Below are 14197 nucleotides of genomic sequence, written 5' to 3'. Positions count from 1 at the left end.
TTTTCACTCTCCTCTTTCACTTTCATCAAGAGGCTTTTTAGTTCCTCTTCACTTTCTGCCATAAGGGTGGTGTCATCTGCATATCTGAGGTTATTGATATTTCTCCCGGCAATCTTGATTCCAACTTGTGCTTCTTCCAGCCCAGCGTTTAACTGCATATACATTAAATAAGCAGGGTGACAATATACAGCCTTGATGTACTCCTTCATGTGGCCTACTTAGTACTTTATTAAATTATTTTAGTTACCTATTTCAGAAAAAAAGGGCAACAGAAGAGACATATGGGAATATCTGTTTTTAAAAGTAGCTTGTATTAATTATTGCCAAAACAAAAGAAACAAACAAAAATATATCTTCATATCAAACTAACTCAAGAATGAGAGACTTAATCCTGCACTTAAGCATTAGGTATGAGTGGCTGACCAAGGCAGGGCTCAGTTTTGCAGCTCAGTTGATTTTAACTATGTTCCTTATGATCCTGAGAGTCAAATGGGGGTCGTCTACTTCAGAAGGGCAGTTCTGTTCCACGCTGAGGATCTATGGGTTCTGGTCGGCTTCCCAAGTCTCTTGTCCTCTTGAGTCAGCAGACCATCCAGGGCATGTTCTTGTATGCACTTGTAAGAGTACAGAGGAACACACAGAACCATGTGAGGCTTCTGAACACTTAGATTCAGAAAGGAAGAATTAGTGGCAGGTACAGTGATATTTGTCCCCAGAAAATGAATCAAGATTCTTCTCAATGATTTAAAAATATGGTTAACAGCTAAATAGCCTTTAAAAAAATTATCCCAAATAGGTAGCATATTTTCCTTTCAGTGGTGAGCAGACTTAATCAAAAGTCTGAGTTAAAATATTTTAATAATTCACAAATTTTGTCCTTCCTCTGCTTCAAAGATTATTCTTTAAAAGGATAACTAATAATAAGACACAGAATGTATCAAGTTTGCCCCTACTGTATTTCGGTCATGATTCTTGGAACTCAGAAAAATGAATTCACCCTTAATGGGTGGAGTGTTTGTATTGCCAACAGCACTGAACTTAGTACTTAGTCATATTACTGTCAGCTTCAAAGTACAGAATTTTCAGTGATGCAAATCATCACTTCTCTATCTCCTCTTTCACTCTCATATAACCACTAGTAGTATATTATTAGTGATTAATGTTACCTTATAGGTTTTTTAATATGTGCCTGAAATCATAATAAAACTTTATAACACATCACTCTTTCTCTATTTATATATTCTCTTTCAGACCTGGGTTCAACACTTACATTGAAAAAAGCTATAGACTTTAAGAATGTGTTTAAAAAAAGATGAAAACAAAAACTAAGTGATGTTTACAGTGAGAATATTCTACTGCAATGTTTGAAAATAGGCTTTATACATTTTTTTATGGAAACAACCTGCAGTATCAGTGTGGGTAAAGGACAGTCATTTATTCACAATGGCAGGTTTATCCTCAAGCTAACATGACATTAATCTGCCTCTTATTTTCCTAAGTTTACGAAAGCCTATTACCTTTTTGAGAACTCATCATTCATTGCTAAGTACGTGAGTTATTTCCAATCACCTTATTAAATAAAGCTAATGTCACTAAGCAAATTGTGGAGAAACTAAGGAGAGACAGGCAAGAAAATCCTCCACAGAAAACATTCATCTCTTTCCTCCCATGGGGAGGCACAGACTTTGGTAATGCCAGCATTGCTTGTTGGTCTTATTTTACACAAATAGTCACCTGTAAGACCATATTTTGTCATTAAGTCTAGTAACAGAGATTCAACTTCAGCTTGAGTTGAGAAAACAAGCATTTGAATGGATTTTCTTTATCACTTCACTATAATGATGTTGCCCTTTGCAGGAGCCAAGGTTATAAGGAGATGGATGGAAGAAAAAAGAGAAAAGGAGAGGAGAAATGTAACAAACATATGACAGAAAAGCACCTGGAGAAAGGCTGAATTAATATTGATAAGATGGTTGAAAGTCTGTTTTTCTTTCTTAATTATCTGTGTCAAATTTGTCGAAGTCTAAGTTATGAGAAGAGAAGTGAAATTAATTCAGGTCTTTATCTCCTGTCCTAGCTGTAGCAAAGATCCCTCAGGGCCTTGTCTAGTACCTCCTGCTTCTAGGTATATCCATATTTTATAGTGTGCATTTAAGTTATGTATACAGGAAGCCTATGAGATTAAATATGAGAGAACAGATAAAAAGATTTATATATCAGGCTATTATTTCACAAAACTATATGCTGACCAGACATTTAATTCTAGCTTAATTCATTCATTACAACCCCATCTTCTACCAAAATTTTAGGAGTGGAAAACCCAATGTCATATCAATGTCATATCTATATTTCATGTCATCACAAAACACATGTACTATAAATTTGGAAATATATCTATTAGAAGAATCTGTGGTAATAGTACATAAAACAAAAGAAAATGTGAATGTGGGAGTCAAAATAGCAGATAATGATAATAAGAGTTGTACCTGGTTTTGATTTTAATCTTTATGATCCATTCAAGAAAACACATACAGCAGAAAAAGTGAAAGGATGTGGAAAAGATTCAATGGATCCAAAACAAAACAAAATCTGCATCTATCACCTGTTAACAGTCAAGATTATATTTGTCATTTTTATCACCATCTGGATTTAAAATTTTTAATGCTGGTTGATACTTTATGACTCATTTATGTTTCCATGAGTAGGACTATTCATTTTCAACAAAGTTTCGATGCTAGAACTCATATAATGGGTCTGGTCTCTAGCCTTTGTGTGTGATGATGAAGTACTTTGAATAAAAATCATTCACAGGTCACAAAGTGAACGTTATCAACCAATGGATTTTGTTCTGTTATGTTCATGACCGAACTGCAACCTTCAGCTTTCAGTTTCGTGTCACACCTGGTTAAGGCTCTAATGCATTCAATTTTTAATTTACTTTCTGTGACAATTTATCACACATATTCTTCTCTATTTTTACATGTTCTTTAAGAAATACAATTAATTTCATTAAGAAATCAAGTGCCCTAATGCCAATCACAAATTTATAAGCATCACAGTCTCATCCCTGGCTCATGTTCCAAATTCTTGTGATTCTAATCATCTGTGTCACTTTCTTCAAGTTGTGTTGTGTCCACCTTGAAATTTCATATCACCTAGGTTGCCTGTGTTGTTTCAAAGTTCATGGAATAATGTATAGCTGAATTTAGTTATTTGATCCATTTACTTTTATATTTATTTTACTATAAGGTCTTCGAGATTACATAAGAAAATATTATTTCAAGAAACTATGCAAAAATATATGCTTATATATGTATCTGTTATCATTTGATGACCATTTTAATTGTAATACTGATGCAAATTCCATTAATTGCAATGAGTTAAAATTGTAGCTCATGGCTAATGTGTAAAGAGTGCAAATACAAGTATTTTTTTTAAAATAAGTTAAAATCCAACTATGACATCAATGCTTATGATTACTTCACAATTAAATGACAAGGCTAAAGAATAAGCTACATGAAGAAGAAATAATATTATTTGTGAAAAAATACATGAGTTTCTTTAAAATTACTGAAAGAATACATATATATATATATATATATATATATATATATATATATATATATTCTTTTTTGACTCATCTTGCTTTTGGACTTTCTACTAAGGCAAAAAGTATTATACATTAGTCGGTTTCAAATAGATAGTTTTACATACTGTTGATTGCTTATACATGAGGAGATTTAATTCCACATCTTTATCTTCATATCTATCAATAGTGAACTGGTTCATGCTTCCAAGATGTTCATTGATTACACTATAGTCAGTCCATTTCACACTAACAGCAATACTATTCAATTTATCGCCGTCACTTCATGCAGTGTTCTATAGATGTGCTGACCTGAAAATGGGCCTGTAAAAAGATGTAGAGTGACGAGAAATGAAAGGTCATAAGCAATATGGTACATAAGCTTTGCTCTAGATTTTCTTTTCAGTTTACCTTCTGTTGCTCAAGTCCCATAACTTGTAAATATTTAGAAAGAATTATGAGGCAACAAAACCGCTATTACTTGTGGGGAGAGATTTCCCCAAGTCATAATAGTAGTTTGAATATCTGCATGATTTACCATGACTGCAGCATTGCCATCACATCACTATAATAATTTTTTTCTATCATTGAATGTATTTCTTTAAGTTTATCTTTAAATAATCCCACCCTAAGAACTCAGATCTTTAAATTTGATCTCCTCAGTCTGAGCAAAGAAGGAAGGAACTGTCTAGGTTGAGAACACTGTTTTAAGTCTGTTACAGTTGAGTGTAAATATTTATGACCCAATTCAACCATAACAAAAATAAGGGTATGATTATATTTAATATAAATTATTTATATACCAAAATCTCTACTAGTCATATTTTCAAATTTGTGATGATTCAATTATAACACTTATAATGATTCAGTCATCATAAAACTACTAACAAATAAGAAAGATAAGTAAATAACATAAACAAACAAATGAACTAACAAGTGTGATTCAGATTATAAAGATGGTTAGATAAGCAATTTGAGTTAGAAACTACTATTACTTATAACTTTGTTTAAACATAATAAATAGTGTAACTGTAAAATTTAAAATAAATACTAAGAAGTACTTCCCCAAAACATAGAGGAATAAAATAAATACAATTGTATCAACTGAGATTAAAATTGCAGGTAATTTCCATAAAATTTTGTAAATGATCAGATTTTGTATGTGTAATTTTGTATGATAACATCTTAAGGGTATTGATTAGTTTATTAATTAATTAATCATTAATTAATTAGTTTCAGAAAAGGTGGGGAACTCTCCTCTCTCTCTCTCTCTACATATATATATATACACACATATATATATATTTATATATTTCCAATTTCCTTGGAGAAGGAAATGGCAACCCACTCCAGTACTCTTGCTTGGAAAATCCCATGGACAGAGGATCCTGGTAGGCTATAGTCCATGGGGTCACAAAGAGTTGGACAGGACTGAACCACTTCACTTTACTTCTGGAGGAGAAAATGTCAACCTGCTTCAGTATTCTTGCTGGGATAATCCCATGGACAGAAGAGCCTGGCGGGCTACAGTCCCATGAAGTTGCAAAGAGTCAACAGGACTGAGCACAAAGACACAATTTATATATAAGAAGCAGCATAGGAAAAGTAGGTACACTGTCAAACAAGAAAGAGATAAATTATTTATAAAAATTAACTACATATTTCACCTTTCTCTACATGGAACACCATGCCCAAAATCAAGTTAACAAAAAATCATGGTTTATAATAAGTGGAATTAGAAACATTTCTCCAAGAAAGACATAGGTTTTTCAGTTTATGTTAAAAATATCAAGCTTACAAAAGAAGCATCGATAACAAATAGCAAAATTGATTGACAATACATTACAAAGATGCTGTAGAAAGAAAGGAAGCATGAAAATATTAATGAAATTTGGAAAAATATGAAATGTTAACAAAATAAGGAAGAAGAAATATTCAATATTCATAAAAGTTATAAGCCACCAAGAAAATATAACACTGATGAGTTTTACATACTGAGAAAAATTAAGCAAAATTGAGAGAATTAACAAACTAATTATTTTCAGGACATGCTATTTCTTATTTCTCTACAGTGCTCATTTTACTATCTATATAAAATTAAATAAAGCTACAAGATATTTGTAGAATACAATAAGTGATAAGTGCATCTTTTTATTAAAATAGCTGAGTTATTTGATCTTCAAGTCTCTCTGAAACATTCACTTATAAAAACTATGAATTTGTATACAAGAAGAGAGATACTAAAAATTTCTAAAAATTAGAAATTGTGTAAAGGCAATATTTTCTGAACATTTTGCAATTAAATTAGTAGTTTAAATATAAAAATGAGCAGTGTTGTGTTCTGCTTTTTTTTTTTTAATGATGACTTTTTTTGAATCATATATATGAAAACAACTTGAGCCAGAAAAGAAAATAGAAACTGAAATGATAGATTATTATGAAATAAAAGCAGAAAACATTATAATACAAACTTTTCAGAAGTCAAATAACACTCATAGATAACTTTTTGTAATAACCATAATTATAATTAAGAAAATTATTTTAAAATTTAGATAATTAATTATCAAAGTTAAAAACATGCAAAATAAATGTAAGAAACAGGATAAAGTTAACAATCATAAATTGAAGAATTAATACAACTGAAGAACAAAAAGCTCCATATCAACAACAACAACAACAATCTACATAGGAAGATTCATATAGATATGATTTTGCAAGACTGATCAAGAGAAACTGAAAATACTAATTAATATTAGCAACAAAACTCCAGACTGAAGGGAATATACAAATATTAAGACCATTCTTGGTAGAAAATAGTAAGAATTTTGAAAATGGACGATTAAAAAATGTAGATAATGAAAATAATAGAAAGTTTTTAAAACATAATAATCAGGCACAGTTTTGCTGCTGCTGCTGCTGCTGCTAAGTCGCTTCAGTCGTGTCCGACTCTGTGCGACCCCATAGATGGCAGCCCATCAGGCTCCCATCCCTGGGATTCTCCAGGCAAGAACACTGGAGTGGGTTGCCATTTCCTTCTCCAGTGCTTGAAAGTGAAAAGTGAAAGTGAAGTCACTCAGTCGTGTCCGACTCTTCCTGACCCCATGGACTGTAGCCTACCAGGCTCCTCCGTCCATTGGATTTCCCAGGCAAGAGTACTGGAGTGGGTTGCCATTGCCTTCTCCGGCACAGTTCTAGTCTTCATCATTTACATTCCACAGTTTTTTATACTCAAATTACAAATTGAGGAATATTTCTTAGAAATTATTTAATACAGATTAGAAAACTTCAATTAAAATAATAAAAACAATTAAAACTTTTAAATTGAATAATTTTTTCTAGTTCTTGTTCTTGGAGAGTGACTGTTTTATTCTTTTAATAAACAGGCATGCATACTATAAAATATCAACATGTAAAGCAATATGTAGAATTTTTATTTTTTTACATTACATTCAAGTGCCATGGTTTAGGTTTTAAATCCAGTCTGTTGAACTTAACAAAGTAGCGAGACTATTATAGATTTATTAAAGGTCTAATCGTCAAATTCATTTTTAAAATATTATGCAAATAAAGTAAAGTGCTGTAGAAAAACAAAGTGGGAAATATGACTGGTAGCTCAGACCTCAAAGAATCCACCTGCAATATGGGAGACCTGGGTTTGATCCCCGGGTTGGGAACCCACTCTAGTATTCTTGCCTGGAAAATCCCCATGGACAGAGGAGCCTGATGGGCACCTCTGGGGTTGCAAAGAGTCAGACATGATGAAGCACAGCACAATTTTCAAATTCATTTTACAAATGTTATCCAAATAAAGCAAAATACACAAGTAAAACAAAGTGGGAAATATGACAATTTATATTGGTTGTTGTTCTGTCACTCAGTCATGTCTGACTCTTTGCAAAACCATAGACTGCAGCACGCCTGGCCTCCCTGTCCCTCACCATCTCCTGGAGCCCACCCATGTCCATTGAGTCAGTCATGTCATCCAACCATCACAACTTCTGTCATCCCCTCCTCCTGCCTTCAATATTTCCCTGCATCAGGGTCTTTTCTAATGAGTCAGCTCTTTGCATCAGGTGGCCAAAGTATTGGAGCTTCAGCATCAGTCCTACCAATGAATATTCAGGATTGATTTCCTTTATAATTGACTGATTTGATCTTCTCACTGTCCAAGGGACCCTCAAGAGAATTCTCCAACATCACACCTCAAAAGCATCAATTCTTTGGCGTTCAGCCTTTTTTATGGTCCAACTCTCATATTGACACATGACTACTGGAAAAACCATAGCTTTAGCAAGACAGATCTTTTTTGGCAAAGTAACGTCTGTGCTTTTTTACATATTCCACTTTCATATGTATTTTTACATATTTCACTTATATCAGTAGCTCAGTAATAAAGAATATACCTGCAATGCAGAAGTTGTAGTTGATGTAAGTTTGATCCCTGGGTTGGGAAGATTCCCTGGAGCAGGGTGTGGCAACCCACTCCAGTATTCTTGCTTGGAAAATCCCATGGACTGAGGAGCCTGGACAGCTACAGACCATAGGGTTGCAAAGAGTAGGACACAACTGAAGCAATTGACCATGCACGCATGCTCATAGTCCACAAAATGCATTATATGATTTTGTGTATGTGACCAGATGTGTTTTCTATATCCACTATCCTCTATTCTAATGGATAATTTGAGCCCTTAAATATTGGGGAAATACTCATGTATATGTAGAAAAGTGAAATATTGCCTTGCAGTGTTAGAGAAAAGACAATTTTGTTATGGCAAATTGAGCTTCATTTTTAGAAAGAATAAAATCTCTCTGTAGGAGAACATGCAGAATTAATGGAGATCAATTTAACAATGGGAAAAACAACAACAACAACTACTGCCAGGGATCCTTTCTGAATTTTGTATTTTTAACTATCACTATGAAAAAGGCAAATAAGATGGGAGAAAAGTGCAGATGATGTTGGCTCTTTTGCATTTCACAAGATGCCTCTCCATTTGCATGTGAAGAGTAGAAGTGTTAGTACCTCAGTCCTATCAAACACTTTGCATTCCATGGACTGTAGCCCACCAGGCTCTGCTGTCCATGGAGCTCTTCAGGAAAGAATACTGGAATGGGCAGCCATTCCCAACTCAGGGTCTGAGTTGAACCAGGATCTCCTGCAGACAGATTCTTTACCATCTGAGCCACCAGGGAAGCCCAACTGATTAGTATCTATGCTCTAATTTGCGAGGAGAGACAATATATTTAAGGGGAAAAGGATAATGAACTGAGTGTAAAAAGATTTGAAGCATAAGTCTGGCTGTGCAACTATCTAGCTTTGTACTATGAATTATTTATCTAATCCATCAGTTCCCTCTGCCAGAAGCTAGAGGATTAGTGTAAAATTACTTTTAGGATTCCTGTTAACACAAAGTCTTTGGCAAGTGATGATAACAATTTTCCCATTTTTCTTTTAATTATTGTTTCATTTTGTTTTTGATTACCTGATATGTTTGCAACTTATTTTGATGTATTTAAATTTAATATAAAATAATAGAATGTAAATAGGAACTAAATAGCCTCTTTATGAGGGTGAAAGAGGAGAGTGAAAAAGCTGGCTTAAAATTCAACATTAAAAAAAATACTAATATCACAGCATCTGGTCCCATCACTTCATGGCAAATAAAATGGGGTAAAAGTGGAAGCAGTGACAGATTTTCTTTTCTTGGGCTCCAAAATCACTGTAGATGGTGACTGCAGCCAAGAAATTAAAAGACACTTGCTCCTTGGAAGGAAAGCAATGAAAAACCTATAAAGAATATTCAAAAGCAGAAACATCACTTTGCTGACAAAGGCCTATATACTCAAAGTTATGGTTCTTCCAGTAGTCATGTATGGATATGAAAGTGGGACTATGAGAAGGCTGAACCTTAAAGACACTTTTGAACTGTAGTACTGGAGAAGACTCTTGAGAGTACCTTGGACTACAAGGAGATCAAACCAGTCAATCCTAAAGGAAATCAACTTTAAATATTATTTGGTCAATAACATTATATATATATTATTATATAATATTTGATACCAAAATTGAAGGGCCAACTCATTGGAAAAGACCCTGAGTCTGGGAAAAACTGAAGTAAAAGGAGAAGGGGGTGGCAGAGGATGAAATATTCACTGACTCAATGGACATGAATTTGAGCAAACTGCAGGAGACAGCGAAGGACAGAGGAGCCTGGTGTGCTGAAGTCCATGGCATCCCAGAGAGTCAGACACAACTTAGGACTGAACAACAACAACAAAATATAGAATATATACAAAAGTTAGAATTGGACATGGAACAACAGACTGGTTCCAAATAGGAAAAGGAGTACGTCAAGGCTGTATATTGTCACCCTGCTTATTTAACTAATATTCAGAGTACATCATGAGAAATGCTGGGCTGGAAGAAGCACAAGCTGGAATCAAGATTGCTGGGATAAATATCCATAACCTCAGATATACAGATGACGCCACCCTTACGGCAGAAAGTAAAGAAGAACTAAAGAGCCTCTTGATGAAAGTGAAACAAGAGAGTGAAAATGTTGGTTTTAAGCTCAACATACAGAAAACTAAGATCATGGCATCTGGTCCCATCACTTTAAGGTAAATAGATGGGGAAATAGTGGAAACAGTAGCTGACTTTATTTTTCTGGGCTCCAAAATCACTGAGGATCATGATTGCAGCCATGAAATTAAAAGATGCTTACTCCTTGGAAGGAAAGTTATGACCAACCTAGATAGCATATTTAAAAGCAGAGACATTACTTTGCCAACAAATGTCTGTCTAGTCAAGGCTATGGTTTTTCCAGTGGTCATGTATGGATGTGAGATTTGGACTGTGAAGAAAGCTGAACACCAAAGAATTGATGCTTTTGAACCGTGGTGTTGGAGAAGACTCTTGAGAGTTCCTTGGACTGCAAGGAGATCCAACCAATTCATTCTAAAGGAGGTCAGTCCTGGGTGTTCTTTGGAAGGAATGATGCTAAAGCTGAAACTCCAGTACCTCATGTGAAGAGTTGACTCATTGGAAAAGACTCTGATGCTGGGAGGGATTGGGGGCAGGAGGAGAAGGGGACAACAGAGCATGAGTTGGTTGGATGGCATCACCAATTCAATGGACATGGGTTTGGGTAGACTCCAGCAGTTGGTGATGGACAGGGAGGCCTGGCATGCTGTGATTCATGGGGTCGCAAAGAGTTGGACATGTCTGGGGGACTGAACTGAACTGCCCAGATATACCTCTATTCATGGGTTTTACAAGAGGCTCAGTGAGTAAAGAATCTGCCTGCAGTGCAGGAGATGCATTTTGATCCCTGGGTTAGGAAGATCCCCTGGAGGAGGGATGGCAACCCACTCCAGTATTCTTACCTGAAAAATCCCATGGGCAGAGGAGCCTCTCAGGCTACAGTTCATTGGGTCACAGAGTCAGACATAACTGAATCGGCTGAACAAACAGGCATGTTCAGTTCAGTTCAGTCACTCAGCATGTACCTATATTTATATCTTGTGTTATTTACTCTAATATCTCCTTATCTCTGTCTTTATGTTTCTCTCTCTCTCACTCTCCCATTCTTCTTGCTGTGTTTTTCCTTCTCATGTATGAGTTTGGCTGTATGTGTGTGTACAATTTTTTTCCTGAAACACTTGAGCATAATTTAGTGAATATTCCTTTTTATGGAACAAGGGCATTCTGTTATATATCTACAATACAGTGATTAAAATTAGGAACTGTAACCTTGTATAACACTATTATCTAATATACTGTCCATATTTGAGTTTCCTAAATTATCATTTTATAGCAATTTTTTTCCCCAGTCAGATCCAAGACCAATTCTAATAGAAGGGCATTGAAGTCTCCAACCATCAGAGTAGAATATTCTATTTCTCTCTGCAATTATCTTCTTTTTTGCATTATTTGATTTGACACTCTGTTGTTAGGTACATATATGTGAAGGGTTATTTCTAGGCTTTTTTGGGAGAATTTACTCTTTCTTAATGCTCATACATATATCTAAAAGACGGTTTTGTCTGAAATTACTATAGTCATTCATGCTTTCTTTTGATTTATGTTAGAGAATATTTTTAATTCGCACTTAATATATATGTATCCTTATATTTAAAGTGGGTTTCTTATAGACAACTTACAGTTGGCACTTGTGTTTTTATGAACTTTGAATCTCTGTCTTTTAAATGGTATATTTAGACCACTGACATTCAGTGTGATTACTGATATTGTCAAATTAATATCTACCATATTTGTAACTGTTTTCTTTTTGTTGTCATTGATTATTGTTCTTATTTTTATGTTCCACAATTTCTCTGGCTTTTTTGGTTTTATTGGAGCATGTTATGATTCTATTTTTTCTTCTTTCTCAGCATATGATTTGTGTTCTGTTTTTGTTTTTGGTTTTTTTTTTTTCATTTTTTACTTTTTTATTGGTTGCCCTAGAGTTTGCAGTATACATTACAAATATAATGGATCCCTGAACTAAGTGGGAATTAGAAGTGCTGATCTCCTCCAGTCCTCTCATGGTTTAAAATCTGCAGTTGGTCCTCCATATCCATGGATCCACAACTGTAGATTCAACCAGCTGTGAATTGTGGAGTACTGTGATGTGTATTCACTGAAAAAAAAATGTAGGTATATATGGACCCACATAGTTCAAACCCATGTTATTCAAAGGTCAACTGTAATTTAAGTCATCTTTCAAATACCACTACAACACTACACATGTAGTGTTCTTGTAACAACAAAATGAACCTAATTCCTCCCTATTGTTCCTTTTATCATGCAATTTATTTCACTTGTATTAAGCATACAGAACCATATATATGTATACAAATACACACATATATATATATGAAATATACATATGTTTACTTCTCCTAATACTTTGTTGCTATTATTATTTTGAACTGTTATCTGTTTAGTAAAGAATGAGAAAAATATATATATATTTAAATTTTTCCTTCACTTATTTCTTTCTAATGCTCTTTTCTGTGGGTATTTGTTTGGACCTGAGTTTCTGACCTATATTATTTTCTTTAGTTCTAAAGGATTTCTTTTAACATTTATTGAAAAGCTGGTCTACTGGCAACTAATACCCTTAATTTTTTATCAGAGAAAGTATTTCTCCTTTACTTTTGAAATATACTTTTGAGGTATAGAAATTCTGGTTGGTAGTTTTCCTGTCTGTCATTTTAAATATTACAGTCTACTCTCCTCTTGATTAAATAGTTTCTAAGAAGTAAAATATAATTCTTGGCTTTGATCTATAAGTGATGCGTTTTTTCCTAAGGCTTCTTTCAGGATTTTTTTTCTTTCTCTCTGATATTATGTATTATGAAAATGATAGGCTAAGTATAGTTTTTTTGTTTGTTTGCTTTTTAAGTATTTATCTGAATTGGATGTTACTTTTCTTCTAGGTCAGTTAGGCTCTGATAACACCTGAGTAGAATTAACTCAGATTTTTCCACAGTAAACCTCCAGCTATTCATCAATTACTATTCAGGTTTTCCTACCCAGACACTCGTTCCTACAGAAGCTTCCACTCATATATCTCTGATTCAGTAACTGTGACTCCCAGTATTCACCTATCTTTCCAGTCTTGGTGCCAGCAGTTTTTGCCCTCTTAAGGATGCAAGAAGAGTCATACTCCTTGAAACTTTCTCTCTTTTTACTTATTTTTAATTGTTGGATATTGTGGGTATTTGAATGGTTTGCCTTGGAAATGAACAGAGATCATTCTATCATTTTTCAGAGTGCATCCAAGTACTGCATTTCAGAATCTTTTGTTGACAATGATGGTTACTCCATTTCTTCTAAGGGAATCCTGCCCACAGTAGTAGATATAATGGTCATCTGAGTTAAATTCACCCATTTCAGTCCATTTTAATTCGCTGATTCCTAGAATGTCGATGTTCACTCTTGCCATCTCCTGTATGACCACTTCCAATTTGCCTTGATTCTCAGAGGGTAAAGCATCTGCCTACAATGCGGGAGACCCAGGTTTGATCCCTGGGTTGGGAAGATCCCCTGGAGAAGTAAATGGCAACCCACTCCAGTATTCTTGCCTGAAAAATCCCATGGACTGAGAAGCCTGGTGGGCTACAGTCAAAGGGGTTGCAAAGAATCGGACATGACTGAGCGACTTCACTTCACTTCTTCATGGACTTAACATTCCAGGTTCCTATGCAATATTGCTCTTTACACCACTGGACCTTGCTTCTATCACCAGTCACATCCACCACTGGGTATTGTTTTTGCTTTAGCTCCATCCCATCATTCTTTCTGGAGTTATTTCTCCACTGGTGTCTGTAGCATATTGGGCACCTACCGACCTGAGGAGTTCCTCTTTCAGTATCCTATCATTTTGCATTTTCATACTGTTCATGGGGTTCTCAAGGCAAGAATACTGAAGTGGTTTGCCATTCCCTTCTTCAGTGGACCACATTCTGTCAGACCTCTCCAACATGACCCATCTGTCTTGGGTGGCCCCACATGGTATGGCTTTAGTTTCATTGAGTTAGACAAGGCTGTAGTCCATGTGATCAGATTGGCTAGTTTTCTGTGATTATGGTTTCAGTTTGTCT

The 14197-nt window shown here is 34.7% G+C and overlaps 1 long non-coding RNA gene across 1 annotated transcript in view; it reads right to left on the bottom strand.

Moving 5' to 3' along the window:
* Positions 1-281: 281 nt before the first annotated feature.
* Positions 282-14197, bottom strand: part of LOC123333955 — a 40796-nt gene continuing 26880 nt past the window's right edge. The window contains exons 2-3 of the long non-coding RNA XR_006551559.2: positions 3715-3910; positions 282-614 (exon numbers count right to left, since the gene is read on the bottom strand). This is a non-coding gene — a long non-coding RNA (uncharacterized LOC123333955). The remainder of the gene's footprint in view (positions 615-3714; positions 3911-14197) is intronic.

The sequence above is a fragment of the Bubalus bubalis genome, chromosome 1 (genome assembly GCF_019923935.1).
Source record: "Bubalus bubalis isolate 160015118507 breed Murrah chromosome 1, NDDB_SH_1, whole genome shotgun sequence".
NCBI classification, from domain to species: Eukaryota; Metazoa; Chordata; class Mammalia; order Artiodactyla; family Bovidae; genus Bubalus; species Bubalus bubalis.
This window is presented reverse-complemented; position numbering and strand designations above follow the sequence as displayed.